Raw genomic sequence first — 26,506 nt, forward strand, 5'->3', positions numbered from 1 at the left:
GGGCACCATAGTAGAAAACACATCTGACACAGATATCCTTCAGAAGGGTCTCACAGAAACGGATAACTGGTGCCGGAGCCATGGCCTAAAGTTAAATGCCAAAAAATGCATAGTCATACCCTTCGGGAAAAACAAGGTTACCCCTAGCTACCAAATAGGTGGCAATCCACTGAGCACAGAAGAAGTTATCAGGGACCTGGGGACCCAGGTTGATAGTAGTCTGTCATTCGACACCCATGTAGCTAAAGTGGTTAGGAAGACCTTCTACATTGCCCACCTTATCATGAAGGGATTCTCATCTAGATCAAGGGAGGTCATAGTCTCCCTTTACTCATCACTCATCAGACCAATGATTGAGTACAATGCCCCATTCGGAATGTATCTGACCCGACACTTGCAGCAGCTGGAGAGGCCACAAAGTTCCTCACCAAAAGGATAAAGGGTCTCAAAATCTGTCCTATGCTGCCCGACTGAAAGAACTCCAGCTCTATTCAGTCGCACCGCTTGCTTAGAGGTGACCTTTGCCTAACATACAAGGCCATGTCAAACCCAGATTTGATGAATATGCTTCAACTCAAAGAATCTAGATCCATCAGAGCCACAAGGGTGGGAGACTTAAACCTCGACACGGCTATTAATAGGACGTGCTGGAGGGATAGATTCATCACCCAAAGACTCCCTATGCTGTGGAACAAAATCCCGGTATATGTGAGGCAGAGCACCTCGCTGGCCTTGTTCAAGAGAAATCTTGACCAATGGATGGGAGATCGCAGATATACCCCAGGGATTACCTCAGTGCCACTGCTCGACAGAGGCACAGCAAAATAATGGGTATAGTTCCCCATACTAAAGGGGTGGCATAAGCCACAAAACGATTGGCTAGGCTTGTAAATGCCCTCGGGCAGATAGCCTAGTATGAACCTATGAACCTATGAACAATACTACAAGCCAATTAGTATGTGATGTGGCTAACTCACCACAATCAAACAATATTTGATGTGGATATTCCACCACTGCCAAGCAATTAATATGTGACGCCAATGCACTGGCCCAGTAATCAAGGCGCCTCAATCCTCAGCGCTAGCACCAGTGAGGGGCAAGCACATTGGGAAGGATAACAAGTACACACACAGTAAAGTACTATTTCCCTTAAGAGCACACAGAGATCACAGTCAGTCTGGGTCTGGTTTCTCCCTTTCTCTCCAGATCCCCAATAAGACTCCCCACTAGGACAGCTGTAGGGTACAGATCTCAGCCTAGTGGTCAAATCAAAACCTCCAGCACCCTGTCTATCCAACCAGTGCTTCGTGTCCCTGCCCAACTAGCTGACACACACACACACACACACACACACACACACACACACACACACACACACACACACACACACACACACTTTGAGATATGAATTCTATACAAACACACATATACACCTGGGGAAGGCTGCAATAGGTTCTCCATCTCTGCCCCTTCTCTTCAGACTATAAGGTAGAAATCACTGCCACCAACCACTAATATCAGCTGTTATAAGGCCCTTCCCAAGTGGTGACTAATTTCACTGTGCAGTATTACTGTTATCCAAATATTGTGACCCAGGGCTAAAGCTATTGGAGTGGCTTGGACAGTATCACTGAATGCATACAATGTACTCTAAGAGCTTAAATTATCTCTACACAAAACAGTCACAGTTGAAAGGTTTAAAAATATTTAATAATAAAAACACAAGACAATACTTATTACTTCAACACAATGGCATTACAGAGTTCAGAAATCACAGGAAAATGCTTTAAAATAATACTGTAGAATAGTCTGACATAAATATAGAAACAGCTAGACTAGTCTGGCTAAATTTATGTCTAACTCTAAGAGAAATACTAAGATCTAGGATCCTACTTACATAGCAAAGGCAGAGTGCTTGTGAGTTGATGTGTTAAGGTTCAGACAAAATCCAAAATGCTCTCCTTTCTTCTGTCCACAAATTGATAACACAGTACTGCTGAGTCATTTCAAATTACATCATTCTTAACTGTTCTGATTTAGTTTCCCAGGCTCACAGAAACTCAAAATTTACATTCTTAGTAAGGTGCACCTGGCCAGGAAGCCACAGCAGTAAAAGACATTATACATGTAAAAACCTTAACAATTCTCTCTTAAATCAAGACAATAGAAATGTTTTCCTGGCCCAGACATCCTGTCTTTGAACTTGAGATCAGTCATACAATGCTTAACTTATCAGCTTTCTTCCAGCAGAGTGCATTGTAGTTACATTTTGGAAGCTCAGTACAACATATAGTTTAATCATAACATATAGTTTTCTTTACATTTGTAAACCCCAAATGACACAGAATTAGCTACAAAATTCTATATAGCTAGGCTGGCAGCCTTCACAATAGTGAATAATGATCTTGCTGAAAACAAAATGCATTGTTATATAGCAGTGCAGTGCTGGAATGGACTACTGCAAGCTGTGTGAAACATGCACCGAAATGCATATTTTGCTATGCCTGTTTGCTGTGTTAAATAGTTTCCCTACATTTGTACCACCACCATTCATGTCATTCTTTTCATTGTACCTTCTTAATCTGTTAACTGTCTCATATTAGTTTTTACTGTGTCCTCTGCCTGTCTACTATCATGATCCCCCAGCTTTTCAGCATCTTTTCTGAAGGATGTCTTCCTCCTCCTTCATATTGTGCCTGTGAGGACTTCTGTGATACCTTTTGTGCCTTCCTTCCATTGTTTGCTTATAATTTTGAAGATATGTTCAGCAACTCTGCTTATAGCATTGACACTTCTGATGATTTTTTTTTAAAGGAATAAATGCATTTTTTTACTTAAACCTAATCAGATTTATCGTATCTCTGACATCTTCTGGGAAGTTTTTCCATGTAGCTGGTGCTACCTTTGAAAAGGTTCTCCTTTACTACAAATCCTAAGTTTATTTCTACATTTTATTTTGTTTATTAACTTGAGTAAGTGATTTGGTCTTAACGCCCTATTCAGATGCCAAACGTATTCAAAATAAGATTTAAGGTGGTTATACACTTGTATCTGCTATATTAGTAAAACAGGTGTGACCCAGAACCTTAAAGCAATAAACATTTGTATACAAATGCATTTATATATAGATGTGCTTAATACATAACTAATAAACCTAGGTCACTTCTTATGACTACTTCTAACAACCTTTGTAGCTGTATGACTGTCTTCATTTTCTCTTCTCTTATAATTGAATCCTTCCATGGACTCTTTTATCCTAGCTATGTGTTATTTATTAAATGCTTTTACACTGAGTATTAAATGTATGATGTCAGACAGTTCTTTCAGTTTAGCAAGGTTCCTTCTCAGATTTCAGCTTTTCTTTTTCTTGTACATTTTACACCCCCCCCCCCCCACACACACACACACACACACACACCCATACCGCTCAACTGTATAGATTTTTGCAGAATGTCCAGATTTTTGCCTCATAAAATGTGTGGTTTTCTGGCAAATAATTATTGAGGTAATTCAATAGTGGCATTTGAGTTTCAGATTTCAAATCCTTCAGAAAATACAAAACAATTCAAAACCTTTTATTCTAGCAACTTTCTAAGTTTATAGGAGCAATTTTTATAATCTGTCCCTAGTTTTGGGCCCTTGTACCCACGTTATTTTTGTTTTTGTCCAGATTTCGTTTACTGAGAGGTTGAGAGGTATGACACACATGTGTACACACAAACATACACACACACACACACACACACACACACACACACACACACACACACACACACACACACAACTTCCGCACATTCTGCAGGAGCAAACTCCTATGATACTCCATTTGTTTACTTCCCTTTCCTTTATTTTAATGGCTTCAGAGTTACTGCCACCATCTACCTCTTGGGTCATAATCAGTTTCTATATCCATTTACTCTCTGTTGCTAACTCTTGTATTTCCTGTTTTCTTATTTGCTCATTGCCTATAAAGAAGGCAGTTAAGGCCTCTGAATCCTAATAAGGTCTGTATTCAAAGAGTATTGATTTCTGAATGAGTGTTTTTCCCCAGAAGGTGTTTAATGTCCATCTAATTTTACATTTTGTTTGAAGTGTTATCACTTTAATCTGTTTGGTTACAGACCTTGAACTTGCTGGGTGTTTCATGGAGTTGAATACATCTGTATTACAGTGTTAATGTCATTTTAGAAAAAAATTCTATAAAATAATTAGTGTCTGCCTACCAAGCACTCCACACTTGGCTATGTTTCCCACATATTGTCCTCAGGCCATGCTTTTCTGAATGCAGGGCATAAGTGTTTATAGATTATTGAGGTTTTCAAGGCCTCATTCTGCCATTTTATTTCTCTTTTGAACTTCACTATCTTGTCTGCTGTAAAGGAGAGAAAGCAGTCATTAAACAGCTTCAGTCTGCAGCTAATTAGACACTTCAAGGGCACTGTCACAGTAAAGGCTGTTGATGGTAAATGAATGTATCTTTTAAGAGCTGTGGGGAAAATAGTATGCAGGAGATAGGGGAGGGGGGCAGGTAGTTGATTAACATGAGGAATGGGAAGGGTTTTGGTGTAATATGGTTAGGTAGGGGAAGAGTTTAAAAAGCCACAGGTAGCTAGGCAAGAGCTCTTTCCAAAAGCAAAGCATGACAGAACAGAACAAAGATAGCACACATGAAAGGATTGAAGAAGCTGTGGTACACAAGAATAAACAGGAGAAACAACGGGGAAGTAAACAGCAAATAAACAGTGATGAATAAGGATCACTGAATTCCTGAAAAGGGTTCAGCAGCATATGTAAATAATGGGAATTACTAAGACTTCAGACTTGAGTGCTTACTACAAGGTAAATAATGTTTGGTTAATTTCTTGCATATACTTTTATAGGTTCATAGGTTCATACTAGGCTATCTGCCCTAGGGCATTTATAAGCCTAGCCAGAATGTGTTTGGCTTTCGCCACCCATTTTAAATTTATTTTGCTATGCCCTTTTTCGAGGTTAGTATACTGTGCCTCTGTCTAACAGTGACACAGAAGTGATACCTGGGGTAAACCTACGATCTCCCATCCACTCATCAAGATTCCTCTTGAAGAGAGTCAATGAGGGACTCTGCCTAACCTGGACTGGGATTTTATTCCAGAGTGAAGGGAGCCTCTGGGTTATGAATCTGTCCCTCCAGCATGTCCTATTTATTTCAGTGCTGAGGTTCAAGTCTCTCGAGCGCGTAGCTCAATGGGATTTGGATTTTCTGAGGTGCAGCATGTCCATTAATTCCGGGTTGCACATGGCTTTATACGTCAGGCACAGATCGCCTCTGAACAGGCGGTATGCCACTGAGTAGAGCTGGAGTTTCTTTAACCAGGCAGCATATGGCATCTGTTTCAGCCCTTTGATCCTCTTGGTGAGGTACTTTTGGGGTCTTTCCAGTTGCTGCAGGTGTCTGGTAAGGTACATCCCAAAAGGGGCATTGTACTCATTTATGGGCCTGTTGAGGGATGAGTAAAGAGGCACGATGACCTCCCCTGATGTAGATGTGAATCCCTTCATGATTAGGTGGGCTATATAAAATGTTTTTCTAACCACTCTGGCCACGTGGTTGTCAAATGAGAGATTGCTATCAGCTTGGGTCCTTTCTAAGTTACTTTGTAACTTTTTGTAAGAGAAATTGTATTTTCCAAATTACCTGTATTAAAAAGTGGGTGCTACTTATCTGATACTTAACTGCAAAGTAAAGCATCTTTTGTTGATTATTTGTGTGTGTGTGTGTGTGTGTGTGTGTGTGTGTGTGTGTGTGTGTGTGTGTGTGTAATATATATATATATATATATATATATATATATATATATATATATATATGTATGTAGGTACTACTCAGCTGGTGCTTAGTGCAGGGTAAGTCATGTTTGCTTCACTAATTGCTTGGTGATTAGTACCAGGTGAATTGTGTTTGGTTAATTTTTAATTAACAACAATAAGCTGGTTGCTGCTATAAACCTAAGCTATGTATTACAGAATTTACCAGCCAGTTGCAGGTAATAAATGAATACATGGGTATTACTGGATAGAACTTTTTGACTAAGTGTTGTGTGGCTACACCAAGTTTAGGTAACCTTTTCTGGAAAGTCTTTTTTTCAGGACCACATGACAGAAGTAGCTAAAATGGAGACTACATAACAACTCCCACTCCCACAAAACCAAAAACACATGCCTTGGAAATGAAGACCCTGTGGATTGATTGTGATTTATTTATTTACTTACTAACGAACACATTTCTAAAACTTAATATAGAAAACAGCAGCAGGACGCTGGCAGTCCTGTGGCTAACTGACAGAATATAGTACCCATTTCAACTTTATTAATTCTTTAGAAGGATGGGGGTGGGGTACAGATCTTGTTCAGAGATATCTGGAATATTTTAGCTGAGGGTGAAGCTTTTAACTTATCAGTAATATTTTATTTATCTTTTGTTTATTAGCACCAAAAATGTTTAAAATAGTCTTTTCTACAATTGCAAAGAATAAAGAATTCTGGATGTATAGCTATGCAGACAATTGTAAAAATAGTTGTATGTGAGGAAAGAAAGATTATTTTGCACTAAATTCCTGTATGAAAATATTGTCTGATTGGTCAGTCTCTGTAGGACTTCCATTTAATAATGAAAAATGTAATATTATGTGTTTTACTAATAGTTTAATACATCAATCAATTTATTTATCTACATTACCTGTAAAGGAAATAATCATTATACCCATTTAGTAATTAGGATTTCACCAAATTTATCTTTTGAAGGCCATGGTAGAATAATTTGTAATCAGGCAATGGAAAAAAATAGGATATTTTTAAGAATCTTAACACAAGATGAAGAGTGTTTAACTATTGCATTTAAATCCCTTATTAGACTGTGTTAGGGTATAATAGTGCTTTCTGTGCTTATACAAAGGGACAAATAAAACATGTGGAGGCCATACAGAGAAAATGTACTAAAAGAATGATTTCTGTTAAAACATGGATAATGAAAACAGATGTAGAAGATTAAAGCTTTATTTTATTAGTTGTACACTGATAAGGGGAAGATTAATTCATCAATCTATACTGTAAGTAATGTTTAATATGGAAATTTTGTGTAATAAAATATTACAGCATAGTAATATAAATTTTCAAACACAATTATATAAAACAAAGAAAACATTCTTATGTAATTAATGCTATGATTAGATTATGGAAATAGTATACCAACTAATATTCATCCAAGTAGTAATTTGGAAATGTTGAAGTCTTTAGATAATTGGATAAAAGAAAGAATATATATTCCATATTTGAATGAATCAGTCTTCCTAGTTAGCCATCAGGCCAGAACACCATTAATACCACTGATGAACTTATTACTGTAAAGTGTCTTGGAGGAATAGAGAACAGATCTAAGACATAGTCCTGTATAAAGAAGGTGGGAATATTACTAAATAGGCGCAATATTTCATTTTAGCTGCTAACTGCAAACTATGATCTGGGCTCGTGACTGCAAAGGTTTTAGTAAGATAAGTGAAACTGGTTTGATATCTTGTTAATTAAATGGTTTCTCATCCCCTGAGTCATTCGGTTTTATGGGTGGGGCAGGTTTGAGTGAAGAGAAAACAGATAGCATTAAGCAGATTATATAAAAAAAAGTTTATGCAAGTTATTTAAAAAAAGGTTTTATGTCTTTCCACATACAATTCCTAAAGGGAATGTTTTAAAGCTTTATCTTGATATTTTTGTGGACTATAAATGCCTTGGGTTGTAAAATTTTCCTAGCAATCACTGTTAACTGACATATTCTTGTACGTTTAGTTTATAAATATACAAACACTAATATACAAGTGTTTGCCTTTGGATATTCATGTCACTTTGGTGGAAAGAATTCAGCAGTACAGAATAGGAAAGCTTAGTGAGGTTGAAACAAATAGGTTCATAGGTGTGTACTAGGCTAATGGCCCTGGGGCCTTTACAAGCCTAGCCATAGCATTACCCTGGCATTGTGCCAGTCAACCTTAGCTCCCAGTGCTTCTTTTGAGTAGAGCCACTGGAGTTATCCCCGGGGTGAATTTTCTATTTCCCATCCACTCATTAAGATTTCTCTTGAAGAGGGTCAGCAAAGTGCTCTGCTTGACATGTATGGGAAGTCTATTCCATAGCATGGGCAGTCTCTGGGTTATGAACCTGTTCCTCCAGTATGTTCTGTTGATTGTGGTAATGAGGTTGAGGTCTCTAGAGCGTGTGGTGCGGAGGGATTGGGATTTCTTTAGATGTAGCATTTCTAACAGAGCTGGGTCAGACATGGCTTTGTTAGTCAAGCAGAGATCACGTCTAAGTAGGCAATATGAGACAGAGAATAGTTGGAGTTTTTTGAGTCTGTCCATATAGGACAAGTGTTTAAGGCCTAGGATCCTCTTTGTGAGGTACTTTTGTGGCCTCTCCAATTGTTGCAGGTGTCTAGCGAGGTACATGCTAAATGGGGCATTGTACTCAATGATTGGCCTAATGAGGGAAGAGTAGAGGGAGACAATGACCTCTTTCTTCCTGGCTGCAAAACCCTTGGTAATGAGATGTGCCACATAGAAGGACTTTCTGACCACATTTGCAATGTGGTGATCAAAAGAGAGGTTGCTGTCAACCTTTGTTTCTAGATCTCATATAACGCCTTCTGCGTTCAGTGGACTACCATCAATGTGGTAATTCATAGGAACCGGGTTTTTCCCAAAGGGGATAACAACATATTCTTTGGCATTGAGCTTAAGGCCATCAAGATAAAGCTCTAAAACATTCCCTTCAGAAATTGTATGTGGAAAGACATAAAACCTTTTTTATAACTTGCATAAACCTTTTTTTTTTAAAAAATGGTACTCGAGTACACAAGATTTACTTAGAAAACTGGTAGGTGTATGTATATAATAAAAAAGAATCTTCAAGCTAATAGACGGAAGGTCTTTTGTATCATGAGGAAGAAAACTGCACCATATCTATTAACTTCTTGGTTCAGGAATTCTGGGCAAAGCCAAACTTAATGGAGAGACAAATCAGAAGAATTTAGAAGTATTAATTTAGTGCAGTTACAGAAATTGTGGTCCTTTTAACTTTTATCAGTGTGCATTATCTGAACAATAAGACGTAAGAAACTGTATTATGTAGCATTATTGACTGACTGTGGCCATCAGTGAGTTATGCGAAAGTCAAACTTGTAGGCAGGACAGGGCAAAAAGGAGAGGGGTCAATCTAGCATTCACTTGGGGAGGATTTATTTGGCTGTATAACTCAATGCTGTCATTCAAGTTGAGACATACAGGGTATACCGTTTAGCTTATTGTATGGTAAATGCTACTCCATAAGTGTGTTAAATTGTCAACATATTTGAATCACGTGTGCATTATTCTACAGATATTTATTTGGAACTCTTCATGGAACAGGGTCAGGGCTATATACTTTCTGATGATCTGTAGCTAGGTGAATAAATAAAGCTGACACAGATCAGTAGTAGCTTCAGCAAATAAATGAAACTTCAGTGTACAGTAGTAGCAAATCAGTAGGCAAGCATAGTTGTACTTTGTAGTAGTCAGATTTTGCAGATTAGTAAATGGATACCAATGCTCTCATTTGGAATGGTATGTGAAGTGGTAGTACAGGCTAACACAGAAGGTCTTTGGCTAACAAAGTTCGCAGATGACTGCAAACTAGGAGTCATAATCAAATCTCCTAACGATGTGGACATCCTACAAAAGGGCCTTACTGAGACAGATGCCTGGTGTCAAAGCCATGGCATCATGCTCAATGCCAGAAAGTGCATTGTCATCCCTTTTGGTAAAAACTCTGTACCCATGAACTACCACATAGGTGGTAGTCTACTTAACACTGAAAGTATGATAAGAGATCTTGGGACACAGGTGGACAGTAGTCTCTCCTTTGATAATCACATCGCCACAGTAGTCAGGAAATCCTTCTACGTGGCACACCTCATCATAAAAGATTTCTCATCCAGGAAAAAAAGAGGTCATTGTTCCCCTCTACTCATCACTCATTAGACCCATTGTAGAGTACAACTCCCCTTTTGGTATGTACCTCACAAGACATCTACAACAACTGGAAAGGCCGCAGAAATACTTCCCAAAGATTACCGGCCTCAAACCAATGCCCTACGCAGACCATCTAAAAAAAACCTCAGCTTTATTCTGTCGCATATCGCCTACTTAGAGGCAATCTCTGCCTAACATACAAAGCTATGTCAAACCCAGAGCTGTTGGACATGCTCCACGTAAAGAAATTCCAATCCCTCTGAGCTACACGCTGTAGGGACCTAAACCTTGTCACCACAATAAACAGAACATGCTGGAGGGATAGATTCCTATCTCAGAGACTTCACATACTCTGGAACAAACTATCTATCCATATCAAACAAAGCTCCTCATTAGCACTCTTCAAGGAAAATCTTGATGATTGGAAATTCATCCCGGGGATCACTTCTGTGGCTCTGCTTGACAGAGGCACAGGAAAATTATTTTCTTGGGTGGCAAAAGCCAGGGTACCATTTGGCTAGGCTTATATATGCCCTAGGGCCAAGAGCCTAGTACCTACCTATGATGATAAATCAGTTTTCTTTTTTATTTATTTATTTTTTTGTTTGTTTGTTTAGCAAGCTGTAGCAAACCAAGGTTTCATGTTTTAGCTTCTGAAGATAGAAGCTTACAGCTGTGTAATACACCACAGAGACTTTCAGAAGTGATTGGAAACTTAAAATTGTTTTCTGCTTATAGTTTGAATAGTTAACTAAAAAAAAATTGCAGGGTAGCAGTATGAATTAAAATCGCTAGAGCTTATTTCCCAAGTCATGTGGCCCTTAATTTTCTGGTGGGATCACCAATTATGAGACTGTTTTGATAACAGTTTTTTTGCTTCTAAAGGTATTGTCATAGTTGATAACGGTTAGATTCATATTATTTCAGCAGATCTGAACAAGGGTGGAGAAAGTAGACGGGTATTAAAGAAGGCTCGATAAGGCAGTAATCAACTTTTTGCAGTATAGTTTGGTGAGGTAGCCACTGCAGATATATGGCTGAGGCCCAGAAGTAGTCAGTGGCTGGAAATTTTGCTGTCTGAAACAAGATGAAATGTTTACTTGAAAGAAGTAAGTGCACCTCATCATGTATTATTCATGTGTTTTATTGGGCTGCATGCAGAAAAGTGATCCAGGAGCATGCCACTCAGCTTTAGTGGGTGGGCATTAAAGTCAGATTATGGGGTAAACTGGATAACAAGATAAAGGATTGGCAGGGTTTAGACTTGGTCATAAACTGCAATTAAATGAGACCTGTTTGGCTGGAACAGACATATTTACGGCTGTGGCTGTATATAAACTCTGAAATGAAATGGCTTTGCTGGACCTATACTTGCTGGGAAGAGAAATTAATAAATAAATAAATGCAAAGGTCCAGAGTGAGAAAAGTATCACAGGTTTGGGAATATCCTGGTACCAAGTAGGAGAGGACACCACATATATGGGTATGGTGCATCTGGTGCTTACTCAGTGACCACTTAATTAATAGTAGGACTGAGGTTAACTTGGGGGTTGTCAGCAGTACCCTAGAAAGGCTAAACTAAATTATGTTATCCCAACTGAAGACTCCAGCATTACAGTTTAAACTAAGGTTCACAATGAAGCCCCTTAACTGAGTTTAAGCCTGAGTAGTTGGTAATAAAGCAATTCAAGGGGCAAAATGGAGTGGCGACAAGGGGAGTGTTGCGTCACTCACCACTACAGTTGGTAGTTCAGTGTTCTGTGGCAGCTAAGAAGCGTTAACAACTTTCAGATGCAAGTACAGTAGATCCTATATTAATGGCACATAGTACTATGCCACATGTCATGTAGAATTATGATTTAACTATTTACAGGTACAACAGGTGGCATCAGTTTTTGGGAGGTATTTGAAAGGGAAATGGTTTGCAGAATTCTGATTTAAGGAATGGTAATTAATACAGTCTGGTATCTATTTAGGTGGGGCAGTACACACCAGGGTGGGAGTTGCAGGAAAATCACAGTATTTTGTGGGGCACAATATGAGAGTAGCCAGCTAGCCATGTAAACACATGGGAGGATTAGCAATGCATGGTAAGTAAAGAAGTTTTAGAGTTTTATTTATTTTATTGCAATTTGCGTATATTTGTTTACTGGGGTAGAACACTGATTACAAATGACCGATGGCAGGCTTTAGTCTGGGTTATGTTGTAACAGTAACACAAAATTCTACATCAACATGGCATTAATATATAAAATAAGTGAATATATGGAGGAAAAAAAATATATATATATTATGTAAAAATAGAAACTGTATTTACATGGAGGCTAACATAATTGTTTTGGTCAAAACAAATGCTTTAAAAACAAAAACAAATAAAATAAAATATGTATATGTAATCTATGTAAAATATGTATATGCAATGTTGTTGTCTTTTGGCTTTTCCCTTTTAGGGGTCACCACAGCGGAACTCTGGTCTGCTAATGATTGGCAGTAGATTTTTACGTGCCAAGTTGCCGGCCCTGACGCACAACCTTCAACGAAGGTACGCCCATTTACTCATGTCTCCACACAGAAGACACTCTAGCTGAGAATCGAACAGGACAGTGTCTTACTGTGAGGCGGCAACACTACCGCAGCACCACCACCGCATATGTAATATGATCTTTAAACTCCGACTGTCTAAGGGATTGGAGTCCTATCTAGCAGCGTGCTCCAAATTACCTCTCCCAGTCTAACGGAAGAGCAGTCCACAGTAGGCAAACAGCTATTATTCCTGAACGGAACCTCTGTCCCATTCACTCTGCTGCTTTGCAATCTCTGTTTGCTGATGGGTACTGCTAACCGCAGCCTTTCAGGAAGCACCACTGACTTTCTATCACACTTCAAAAAGATTTTACCTCTCCCAGTCTAACAGAAGAGAAGTCCACAGTAGGCAAACAGCTATTATTCCTGAACGGAACCTCTGTCCCATTCACTTTGCTGCTTTACAACCTCTATTTGCGGACTGGTACTCCTAACCACACTCTCTATTTCATGTCAAAAGATTTTACATGTCTTTCAGTGTAATTTATGCATTATTTTGCATTGGTTCACATGTATAAAACTGCAGGCATTTTATATGGAGTATGCCGCTAAAGGAAACTCAGCTATACTTTCTTTCTCTTCTTACCCTGCCATGTTATTCTTTTCTTTTTTCTATTGCCCCTATCTAACATGTTGGCCTTCGCATTTTTTTCTGTGGCATTACCCCACTTTTTTGGCTTGATTGAGAAGGCTGTCCACAAATTAATTATACCAAACCCACCCATCTCTCTTTACCCCTCTGTGCCTCTATTTCCCTTCCTCTTAGTCCTATCCTTCACCACTAAACAGTTAGCTTGTCCCATTAAACTTGCTAAATTTGTGTAGAGTTGCTTCCATTAGATTTTGTTGTTTTGTCTCTCTCTCTGGTATTAAGCAACTTGTATATACTCATATATACCCACCAAGCAAGTTCCCTCAGATAGTTTGCTTGGAGATAGATTTCCTTTTTCTGTCCTCATCTCTGCAGGCAGGTGCACAGCCTTTAGTGTACTACCCCACCCAAGGCTCTGTGATACTAATCTCCCCCTCCCCTGCCCTTTTTCATACCTGTTTCTCCTGCTAACTTCCTTTCTGAGGTATCTTATGCTGGTCCCGTCCACTGGTGCCATCTTTAAACTCCGACTCTCTAAGCGAGTGGAGTCCTACCTAGCACCGTGCTCCAAAGTAAGTAGTATGCCTACTAAACCTTGATAAACATTTACATTAGTATCTGCAACATAATATATTGTATATATCAACTGTTTCTTTGTTGCTTAACTGTGTCCTGTCAGCCAATAGTCAGTGTTTTTCTCTTTAATTTGTTATAACAGTTACTGGTGCAATAAGTGTTAGATTGCAAGCTCGTTTTAGCTTTATAGTAGCGTTTTTGTAGGTATCTCACGGTAATTACCTTCAGTATTCACTTTCGCTAGGACTGGATGTGCTAGTTTCACCAAATGCAATAGTTAACTGTTGTCGCAAGGCATTTTTTATAGCTTTGTATAGTATATTTCATAAGATACTGCTGTCGTAGGTGATTTAAAATGTTTACAATCATTTAAAACTATAGCTTTTAGAAGTTTAGTTTCGTATAGCACATTTAACAAGGTACTGCTGTTGCAAGTGATTTTATAATCATTTAAAACCATTGTCGCAGGTGTTCAGAAGCAAACTGTTGGAGTATGCAACTGGAACTGCACGTGCTGTAGAGATTATTGTATAACATATGTACAGTGTTTTGAAGGTTATTAGACAGACTAGGCAATAGCAACTGCTATCGTTCGGGTTGTTAGAGTCTACTTCTACAGGATTTTCCTTATGCAAGAGATATCACTACTTTTTCTATACCCTATTGCATGTTCTTGGATAATGAATATGCTGAGATCTTCTGCTGTTGCATAGATGCAGATTTTAACACCACTTCACTTGCTGTAGCAATTATCCTGCGCCCATAACACTCATTCTTAGCAGTAGAATTATTTGCCCTTAATATTGGTTGTCCAAGAAATCCAGTGGATAATTTGTCTACATTTTAATAAATTGGAAACACTGTTATATACACCCCATTTACCTTTCGGTTGGTAAACTTGAACATCCTTAAAGCTGTGTTTGTTGAAATCTGCAATCTACGCATTGCAATGGCATAAGTTTGTTTCTGTAAATAGTACAATGATAATTCTAATGGTTGTCATAGTGCCACATTTGCTAAACTGTTAATTCTCAATACATGCCTATGTTGCTTGTACGTGCGTAACCATAATTATCGTTTTTGCCTGTTTACTCACTTTATCACTGGTACTTGCCACATATCTCATTCCTGTGTCCTATTTTTTGTGTTTTAGTTACCTCTCTCAGTCTAACGGAACAGCAGTCCACAGTAGGCAAACAGCTATTATTCTTGAACGGAACCTCTGTCCCATTCACTCTGCTGTTTGCCTACTGTGGACTGCTGCTTTACAACCTCTATTTGCGGACAGATGCTGCTAACCACAGCCTTTCGGGAAGCACCATTAGCCCTCTATCTCACTTCAAAAGATTGTATGTGTCTTTCAGTGTAATTTATACATTATTTTGTATTGGTCCACATGTATAAAACTACAGGCATTTTATTTGGAGTATGCCGCTAAAGGAAACTCAGCTATACTTTCTTTCTGCTCTTACCCTGCCATGTTATTCTTTTCTTTTTTCTGTTGCCCCTATCCAACATGTTGGCCTCCACATTTTTTTTCTGTGGCATTGCTCCACTTTTTTGTCTTGACTGAGAAGGCCATTCACAAAATAATTATACCAGACCCACCCATCTCTCTTTACCCCTCTGTGCCTCTATTTCCCTTCCTCTTAGTCTTATCCCTCACTACTAAACAATTAGCTTGTTCCATTAAACTTACTAAATTTGTCTAGAGTTGCTACCATTAGACTTTTGTTTTTTTGTCTCTTTGGTATTAAGCAACTTGTATATACCCACCAAGCAAGTTCCCTCAGATAGTTTGCTTGGAGATGGGTTTATCTTTTTCTGTCCTCATCTCTGCAGGCAGACGCAATCTGCTCTGTTTGCCCTCCGCTTCGCTCCGGGCTCACTCCACTCTCCTACCTTACCCCCATTCCCACCCACCTCCTCTTTCACCAGATTTATACTTCCTGTAACCCCCACCCCTACACTTCCACAGCCAATCCCATCCATGTACAACACACAAACCCCTCCCTCACCTACACCCTCCCACCTACTAAAATCTTAACCAAGCTCTGCCCACATCTTTCTTTCTATTACACACCACACATGCCACACTACATCCACATCTCTGTTATCTTCTCCATCCACACTGTATTACTATTATGCTTAACCCAAGCTGCCTCCCTACAGACCACCCTGTAAATCTCATCTCCTCCATCTTCAACCCTATCTTCCACAACACCAACCACTATACACAGCTACTATCAGATCTTATTCACATGCACCTACTTATGCTCAACCAAATTTTGTATGTCATCCACTTATTCCAAATTCAAGCTGTATTACTATTCCCTCCCCAAATCTATGCATAAGTCCTACCCTCCATGCAACTTACTTCATTTACTGTCCACCATACCACTATGCGGTGAAAATCACCCTAACACTAGACCTAACCCCCCTCCTACAGACATCAAGCTTCCAGCAGTCAAAATATTCACCTCATAACAATAAATATAGCATATGTAATAAAACCACTGAATTTCATGCATGGCTATCAGTATAGACACTGTGGCTGTGACAGAAACCTGGCTAAAACCACATATCTCAGACACAGAAATTCTCCCTCCAGACTACAATATACTGCGCTGTGATAGATTACACAAAAAGGCAGAGGGGTAGCCTTAATTTGCAAAGACACCCTAACAATCACTACCCATACTAAACCAGTACCTACCTTTGGCAACTCAGAATTCTTAATAGCATCTCTTCATATTAACAACAACAAAAAACTTTGTATAGTTGTACTTTACATCCCCCCAGGACATAATATCCCCACCCTCGAGGACCTTCTATCCTGGCTAAACAAAAACATATCACAGAAAACCATTATTTTAGGACACACTAACATAAACTGGCAAACCCTTACCTCAAATATCCCTGAAAACAGTATAAACTTATATAGCTTCACTCAGCTCATTACTACTCCCACTCATGGCATATCGAATCAATGTGAGTCAGCATTAGACTGGATACTAGTAACCCACTCCCAAAACTTCACCAATTCAGGCACCCTAAAAAACCCACAGCAAATAGCCAATATGTTTAACTCCCACTTTATTACTTCCATCCAGAAATTATTGAATGATTCCGATAGTGAGAGAAAACCAAAGTCTGAAAATCCATATTACCTAATAAAAGAAAACAATATCCTTCCCTCATCACCAGCAAACTCTTCTCCAACTTTTAGTATCCATCTAGTACCTACATCCTTAGTACTCAGACTGCTATCCAAACTAAAACCATGCACCCTATCTGCAGATAAACTTCCACCAGAATATCTGCAACTCACTGCCAGTGCAATTGCTTACCCTGTCAGTATTCTTATAAATCACTCCATCGTGGAATCTTGTGTTCCCAATATATGGAAAAAATCTATTGTAACCCCATTACACAAAGGTGGCCATTCCAATTAACTCTCCAACTATTGCCCTAGCTCTATACTTTCCCCCCTCTATCAAAAATACTAGAAAAATGTATTCATGCTCGACTTCTCAAGCACCTCATAGACAATCATCTCCTCACCCAAACCCAGCATGGTTTCTGTCCAGGGCACAGTACTATTACCGCACTACTGTTCTTTACCAACACAGTGAACAAAGCCTTGGATGCCGGCACAGCTACATCAGTAATTCTGCTAGATCTATCCAAGGCCTTTGACACTCTTCCCCATGCTTATTGCTAAAACAGCTTGGAAAATTAGGCTGCTCCTCTAAAGCTCTAATGTGGTTTTTCTCCTACTTAACTAACAGAAAACAATCAGTAATGTCTCAATCACCAGTCAGAATACCAAGCAAATCATATAGTTGCCCTCCAAGGATCCATTCTCAGCCCTCTACTTTTTAATACCTTCACAAACGATCTACATAAGGTTTCACCACAAAGTAAACTCTCACAAAATAAGACAAACTCGAACTAGTAAACTCTTCAAAACTACTAGGTATAACTATCGACATTAAGCTCATATTTGAGCAACACATCCTTAATTCAATAAAGAAGACCCATTGCAAACTAGGTAAATTATATCACCATAAAATTTATCTTGACACCAACACCAAAGTTAAGCTAGCTAACACACTACTCATTCCCTTCCTTCTCTATGGAAGCCCAATATTTTCCAACCTACATTCAACCCTTTATAATAAGCTTCAGCCATGCTATTATCTTCTTCTGTCTTTCGGCTTTTTCCGGTTAGGGGTCGCCACAGCGAAACTCCGGTCCGCTAATGATTGGCAGTAGATTTTTCATGCTGGCTTGCTGGGCCTAACGCACAACCTTCAGCGAAGGAACACCCTCCACGCATGTCGACACACAGAAGACGCTCTAACTGAGAATCGAACGTGCAACGTCTAACTGTGCTATTATAAAATACCTAAATTTGCAACTGGTCTGTCTAATCGTACACACCATTGCCAAGCTATCTCAGCTCAGCTAGTTCAAATTTCCCCACTATCTACATTACACTCAGCTTACTCTTGCCCATAACTTACTATTTAAACCAAGTAACTGCCCTACACTCCAGTTCTTCTTACAAGAATACACTCCTACCCACACACTCAGATCCACTAGTAAACATCTCTTAAAGGTATCCATACCAAACAAGAGAGCTGGTCAGTGTCTGTACTCCCACAGCATTGTCAAGATATGGATTACCATCCCCTCTCACATCACTCAATTCAATTCACTCAAAGCCTTTAAAACTGCTCTAAAACAGCACTTTGTAAACAACCCCATCTGCACATGTACCACAAATCCCAAACCACCATAATCCTTCTTCCCCTAGCCTTATATAATACCTTTATGACTACAAAAAAACATTCATCATCTTGCAGCCACAAGATATACAATTTCTGCTCTTTGCCTATCTGAGGATTACAATGCCATTTTTCTAATTCTACTTGGGTATTGTACTACTTTTATTTTTTAATCCCAAAAAAATATTTTTTTCCTGTATTTTCATATTTTTAGTACTAGCCTTATTTTAACACAATCAATAGTGCATATGTGACTATATTTGTGTAATTCAATGCCATTATTACAAGGAAACACCGTTTCTGTATGCCGTAAATATACACACCTATTCCCACCATCATATGTACCTTTTTTGTAAGATTGTATATGTTTATATGCTTTTGTATTATACAGTGTTTGTGGAGCTTTTCTCCCCAGGCCTTCACTGAAAATGGGTCACTCAATCCAGTGGACTTTCCTGGTTAACAAATGTCAACAAATAAATGTATATGTGGGTTCACTTCTTAATTTTGAAATTACAAAATCCCGAAGTTCAGTATATCTAACTTAAAATCTCGAGATCTTGTAATCTCAAAATTAAGGAAAAAAAATAAGCAAAACACATCACAAACATGTTTGTGCAGGGGTGCAAGCCCCAACCCCCCACACCCCCTGCAACTTAAATATACTAACTCCGAGATCACACTACAGTGCAGAGAATGGCAATGCAAATCACTATACTGTGCATAACGGGAACATTACTTTTCTCTACACTCTAGAGTAATCTCGGAGTTAGTATATTTAAGTTGTAGGAGCTATGTGGGGTGCAGGAGGGCTTGCCCCCCTGCAAAAACATGTTTGTGATGTGTATTTTTTTTTCTTAAATTCGAGATTACAAGATCTCTGGATTGTATATTTGATATATTGAACTTCTGGCTTTTATAATTTCTAAATTAAGAAGTGGATCCATATATGTACATACTTACATTAAAAAATAGAGGGTAGAATAAGAAAGGAGAAAGGGAGTTAGAGCTTAAGCTTGAGATAAAGAGAGGTGTTAGAATAAGCTAGACAGTAAGGGTTAATTGCAAGTAGAACCAATGGGAGAAAAGGAGGAGAGAAAGAGAGAGAGAAAACAAGGCAGTTTTTACTTAAATGCGGGCAGAACAATGGAGCATTCATAATACAGCATGTTCAAGGGCGGAAGAATGCTATTGCTGGCTCACTTTCTCGTTTTCAGTTGGACAGGTTCGGTCATTTGGTGCCAGCAGCAGACCTGAAGCCTTACAGGATTCCACAGCACCTTTGGTACCTGATGACAAATGGATATGGTGCATGACAGAGAGAGCATTGCATCCAAGTACACGAGTATAAGAAATATATTGTCCATTTTATAAAGCAAGGGCTGATGCAGGGTGGCAAGTAAAATGACCAGTACCTATACCACAGCTATTAAGTTACATTTTTTGTTTAAGTAGTTGGGTATGTCTAGATGCAACACTAGTGCACACATAGCAGCAATTAGTTGGTACCAAAGGGTGTGTGTGTGGCAGGACACTGGTCAAACATTTGCAATTTATTTATTTATTTATTTATTGTATTTATTTAACATTTGTTGACTGGGAAAGTCTGACTAGGACAGAGCTATCTCAGTGGATGCCCGGGAGAAATCCTCCAGATGCATGTCTTTGGAATGTGGGAGGAAACTGAAGTACACAGCGGAAACCTGCACAAACACAAGAAGGACATGCAGACACCCTAGCCAAGAATCCAACCGGAGAACCTCTTGCTGTGAGGCAACAAAGTTTAACTGCTGCACCACTGTGCCGCCCAAATTAGAAATATGCTGCAAGGTTAGGCAAAAATGAAGGTCAGGAGAGCAGATGTGCATCAGGCAGAGTAATTTTGCAAGGCTATATGGAGTTCTGAAAGAGGTTTGTAGTTCAGAGTATAAACTATAGTTGTTTCAAACAGCATACTTAATAGCATTTTGTGCTGCTTTCTGGATATATTAGATAGTGCAGTGCAGTAAGACTGACAACTCTCCATGAGTTCTAGAGCTCAGGGATGTTAAGCTAGAGGCTGACAGGGTATGGGTTCATGGGAAGAAGAATAAAAATAACCAACTAGGAAAAGGAGATGGCAGAAGCTCAAGTCCCCAGAGGAGACAGGGTGAGATATAGTTAGATGGATTAAGAAATACCAGGTGACGCTTCCCAGTGGTGACACACTGTTCTCGTTTCACGCTCCCTTATCTAGTTACCAATTTAGGGCAGTCCTGAAAAAAGATATAGCAAGGTTGGGTCTTAACACTGGAAAGCTAACAGTTCATTCCTTCAGAATAGGAGCTACATCACATGCCCACCAAAAGGGGCATTGGAAATTGAAGTGATGCCTATAGGTCAGAGATCAAAAGTATACAGAAGATGTATCAGATCATGATGACTAATCAGCATTCTGTCTCTCTTGCAGGTATCATAAAGCAGCCAACAGAGGTACGGATTCCGGGGCATTCTTTTGTGTCCCATATGGCTAGAGAATTGGGTGAATCGGGGCGGAACCTGTGTTTCAAAGAGGAAGAAATGTGGGATCCCTGGCTGGGAAGGAGAGGAATGCAGTGGAGGTACCTGCTGGCAGATTTAACAGAGCATTCTGAATCATTACCTGAGCCAAGATTGTTGTACTTCAAAAAATAGAATTTGTCAATGATTCAGGCAGATCAGACAGATGTTGCCGAACATTAAACTTATGTGGTTGGATATAATTCCAAGACCAGTCCAATGAGGAGCAAATAACATCAAAGCAGTGGAAAGGGCTAGGAAGTTTGACCAACAGATTCATTAGGCAAGATATAAGTGAACTAGAGTTGGGTGCTGTACCACACTAATTAATATCAGTTCACCAGAAGTGATGGAGTTCACTGGTCACATTCAGGAATTAAGTTATTTATAGGAAACCTTAAAGGAATCGCAAAGTTGTCAAATGTGCTGGGGATGGGGGCATGACATGTACAAGCCTTCTTCCTGTGGCAGAAGGGTGGACTTAGAAGACTAAAATTGCAAAGGAGTGTGCTTGGGCTGGGGTGAGGTGCAGGCTTCGACAACTTGGCCCTACTCTGAGAAGGACACCCGATGGTGTAGTGGGCAGGCTGTGGGCCACAGTGTGGGGTCCTGCAAGTGGCAGATCCCCTTCAGCCACGGATATCTGTCTGAATGATGACGGGATTATTGATGTTGGGTTGTAGATTTCTTCAGCCATTGATGATGGTTGAGCATTTACAGGGATTGCAATGGTACATTATGGTCTGGTTGATCTGACTTTCTTCGAAGTTCTACCCTTTTCCCACATTTGAATATTCTTGGTTGGCATTGATTTGTCTGATTGGCACTGACTTCTGATCTGGCACTGATCTGATACATAATTACATCTGATTGGCATAATAAATATATGGCTGTGGACATTTTTTCCATGCAAGTGTATGGTATGGTTTGTTAAATGATGTGTATGCTTATTTTCACCCAAAGGCAATGGTCTGAATGCTAGAAACTCGCAACTTATTTCAGTATGGCATCTTGCTTCCCTTATTTCAGTATGGCATCTTGCTTCCCTGATTATCCTTCATTTAACACTAACATTGTATTCCCTCAATATTTTATTTCTTCTGTTGTTGACTTTGCTATTACTTTATGCTGTTTTTACATTGGTTTCATTTTGTACTTCCCTTTACTGGTTAATATTTTAACATTCTTTGCATTGTATTATTTTGATTTTGTACTTCCTGGTTCCTTTGCAAATGAGAAACGGTTGATAAGTACAGTGAGAGTACTCAGTCAACAGATGAATGAAATGTCACCCCTTATCTTTCTTTTTATTAACGTATCTTAAAAAATGCTTTGCTTCACTTTTTTTTTCACCATTTGGTTTTCTAACTCTGTTCGTGGTTGCTTTCTTTTACTTCACGGTGTCCAGCTTTGCTTTAAATCCAGCTACCATTGTATTTCATGTGCTTCAGCTTTTTACCCTTCATATTATTGGTTGTTTGCTTTGAAAGATATTAAACTATCCCTTGTGATTGTTAATTTCTCTGTTAAGAAAGGTTTGTTGCACGATACAGTAGATATAAAATGTTTACACACCCCTGTTAAAATGCCAGGTTTTTGTGGGGTCTATATTACGTTATCGAATATTAACAACATCTAACGTTACGTGGTTGACACCATATGTTCAAAGTTGCAAGTATTCGAAAGCGGAAATCTCCTTAGAGAAGATTTCCATTTACTGCACTGTAGTGCATTCTCGGAGTTGGTATATTTAAACAGTGGGGGGCCAACATGGTGGGTGCAGGGGGGCTTGCCCCCTGCTTAAAATGTTTAGGTAAGTTTTTCCTTTTTTTAATGTTTTATTTAATTTTCGAATACTTGCAACTTCGAACATATGGTGTCGACTATATAATGTTCGATATTGTAAGTATTTGATAACATAATATAGACCCGTTTTTGTGATATAAAAAATGAGACCACAGTAAATCATTTCAAAACCTTTCCCACCTCTAATGTTACCTATAACCAGTATAATTCAATTGAAACACAAACAAATCTGTTAGAGGAAAAAATATAAAAAATAAAAAAAATGTACAATAAGCTGGTTGCTTAAGTGTGCACACCCTTAAACTAATACTTTGTTGAGGCACCTTTTGATTTAGTTATAGCATTCAGTCCTTTTGGGTACCCACCTGCCACCAATTAAAGAGATTCTGATAAACCTCAAATAAAGTTCTGCTTTCCTAGTAGGATTTTCCTGACATGTATTCAATTGCCTGCTACAGCAAAAGCCACGGTTCGCATAGAGCTCACAAAGCATCAAAGGGATCTCATTATTGAAAGGTATCAGTCAGGAGAAGGGTACGCAGAAATTTCCACAGCATTGGATGTACCATGGAGCACAGTGAAGACGGTCATCAAAAAGTGGAGAAAATATGGGACAACAGTGACGTTGCAAAGAAATGGACATCCCTCCTAAATTGATGAAAACACGAGACAAAAAACAGTCAGGGAGGCTGCCAAAGACCTTCAGCAACACTGAAGGTGCTACAGGAATTTCTGGAAAGTACTGGTTGTGTACTGCATGTGACAACAATCTCCCATATTCTCCATATGTCTGGGTTATGGGCTACGGTCACAAGACAGAAGCCTTTTCTTGCACAGAAAAACATCCAGGCCTGTCTAAAATTTGCAAAACAACACATCAAGTCTCCAAAAATCATGTGGGAAAATGTGTTATGGTCTGATGAGACCAAGGTTGAACCTTTTGGCCACAATTCCAAAAGGTACAATTGATGCAAAAACAACACTTCTCATCACCAAAAGAACACCATCCCCATGGTGAAGCATGATGGTGGCAGTATCATGCTTTGGGGTTGCTTTTCTTTAGCTGGAACTGGGGCTTTAGTCAAGATGGAGAGAATTATGAACAGTTCCAAATACCAGTCACTTTTGGCCCAAAACCTTCAGGCGTCTGCTAGAAAGTTGAAGATGACAAGGAATTTCACCTTTTAACATGACAGTGACCCCAAGCATACATCCAAATCAACAAAAGAATGGCTTCAACAGAAGAAAATTCTGACTACTCTGAGAAGGACACCCGATGGTGTAGTGGGCAGGCTGTGGGCCACAGTGTGGGGTCCTGCAAGTGGCAGATCCCCTTTAGCCACTGATATCTGACTGAATGATGACAGAGGATTATTGTTGTTGGTCTGTAGATCCCTTCAGCCATTGATGATGGTTGAGCATTTCTAGGGACTGCAGTAGTATATTATGGTCTGGTTGATCTGACTTCCTTCGAAGTTCTGCCCTTTTAACACATTTAAATATTCTTGGTTGGCATTGATTTGTCTTATTGGCACTGACTTCTGATCTGGCACTGATATGATATGTAATTACACCTAATTAGCATAATAAATATATGGCCGTGGCCATTTTTTCCAAGCAAGGATATATAGTGTGATTTGTTAAATGATGTGTATGCTTATTTTCACCCAAAGGCAATGGCCTGAACGCTAGAAACTTTCAACTTATTTCAGTATGGCATCTTGCTTCCCTGATTATCCTTCATTTAAGACTAACATTGTATTCCCTCGATTTCTGTTGTTGACTTTGCTGTTACTTTATGCTATATTTACATTGGTTTCATTTTGTACTTCCCTTTACTGGTTAATATTTTAACATTCTTTGCATTGTATTATTTTGATTTTGTACTTCCTGGTTCCTTTGCAAATGAGAAACAGTTGATAAGTACAGTGAGAGTACTCAGTCAACAGATGAATGAAATGTCACCCCTTATCTTTCTTTTTATTAACGTATCTTAAAAAATGCTTTGCTTCACTTTTTTACACTATATACTATTTGCTTTTCTGACTCTGTTCTGGTTGCTTTCTTTTACTTCACACTCTCTCTCTCTCCAACTTGGCTTTAAATCCAGCTACCATTGTATTGCTTGTGCTTCAGCTTTTTACCCTTCATATTATTGGTTGGTTGCTTTGAACGATGTTAAACTATCCCTTGTGATTGTTAACTTATCTGTTAAGAAAGATTTGTTGCACCATACAGTAGATATAATAAGTTTACACATCCCTCTTAAAATTCCAGGTTTTTGTGGGTCTATATTACGTTATCAAATACTAACAACATCGAACTTTACATGGTTGACAACATATGTTCGAAGTTGCAAGTATTTGAAAGTGGAAATCTCTGTAGAGAAGATTTCCATTTACTGCACTGTATTGTGATCTCGGAGTTGGTATATTTAAAGAGCAGGGGGTGTGGGGGGGGGTGCAGAAAGCTGAAGAGGAAATTAACCTTTCAACATGACAATCACCCCAAGCATGCATCCAAATCAACAAAAAAATGGCTTCACCAGAAGAAAATTGGAAGTTTTGGAATGGCCCAGCCAGAGCCTAGACCTAAATCCAATAGAAAATCTGTGGGATGACCTGAAAAGGGCTGTGCACAAGAGATGCCCTTGTAATCTGACAGATTTGAAGCACTTTTGCAAGAAGAGTGGGCAAATATTGCCAAGTCAAGATGTGCCATGCTGATAGACTCCTTCCCAAGAAGACTGAATGCTGTAATTAAATCAAAAGGTCCTTCAGCAAAGTATTAGTTTAAGGGTGTGCACATTTATGCAACCAGCTTATTGTACACTTTTTATTTTTTATATTTTTTTCCCTAACAGATTTGTTTGTTTTTCAATTGAATTGTACAGGTTATAGGTCACATTAAAGGTGGGAAAAGTTTAGTGTGGTCTCATTTTTTTATATCACAAAAACCTGGCATTTTAACAGGGGTGTGTAAACTTTTTATATCCACTGTATATGGTTTCTTTCATGCGGTTAGCTACTTCATTTCATTTGTTTATGAATTGGCAGAAAAATCTTTTAAGCTACAACCAAGGTCTAAAGCAAATGCAGAAATAAGATTAAAAAACATAGTGTAACTGGTCATATACAAATGGTTCTACATACATACCATTTGCACTTTCAAAATTAGATTAATAATACAGCATTTAATTGAAACATACTTATTTCCAGGGAGTGATAAAATGAGGTCCACCTTCCCAGGTGAGAAAAGTATTTTTTATTCAATGATGTTTTTTTATGCAAATAAAGAAAGCGCTTGAAGACCAGCTCTGGATCTTTCTTTCCTAAACTTGTTTGTTTGTTTGTGCCCAGTTCAAAATGATGTCATTTCGCAACCTGCTAACCTATTCTTCCTCATTCAAGTTTCCTGGTAACTCTAGATTTAAAAGATGCTTATCCCATCACTATTTATCCAGACTTTAGGTGTTTCATAAGGTTCTATGTGTCTCAATCACATTATCAGTCCCCTGCCTCACCCTTTGGATTATACATTGCACCAAGAGTGCTCACAACGTGCCTAGCTCCCACTATTGC

At 38.9% G+C, this 26,506-nt stretch overlaps 1 long non-coding RNA gene across 1 annotated transcript in view; it reads left to right on the forward strand.

Moving 5' to 3' along the window:
* Positions 1 to 26,506, forward strand: part of LOC122795568 — an 82,582-nt gene that overhangs the window by 49,986 nt on the left and 6,090 nt on the right. Inside the window, exon 2 of the long non-coding RNA XR_006363829.1 lies at positions 21,031 to 21,181. This is a non-coding gene — a long non-coding RNA (uncharacterized LOC122795568). The remainder of the gene's footprint in view (positions 1 to 21,030; positions 21,182 to 26,506) is intronic.

This window comes from Protopterus annectens, chromosome 2.part2, assembly GCF_019279795.1.
Source record: "Protopterus annectens isolate FY-2018-M chromosome 2.part2, PAN1.0, whole genome shotgun sequence".
Lineage (NCBI taxonomy): Eukaryota > Metazoa > Chordata > Ceratodontiformes > Protopteridae > Protopterus > Protopterus annectens.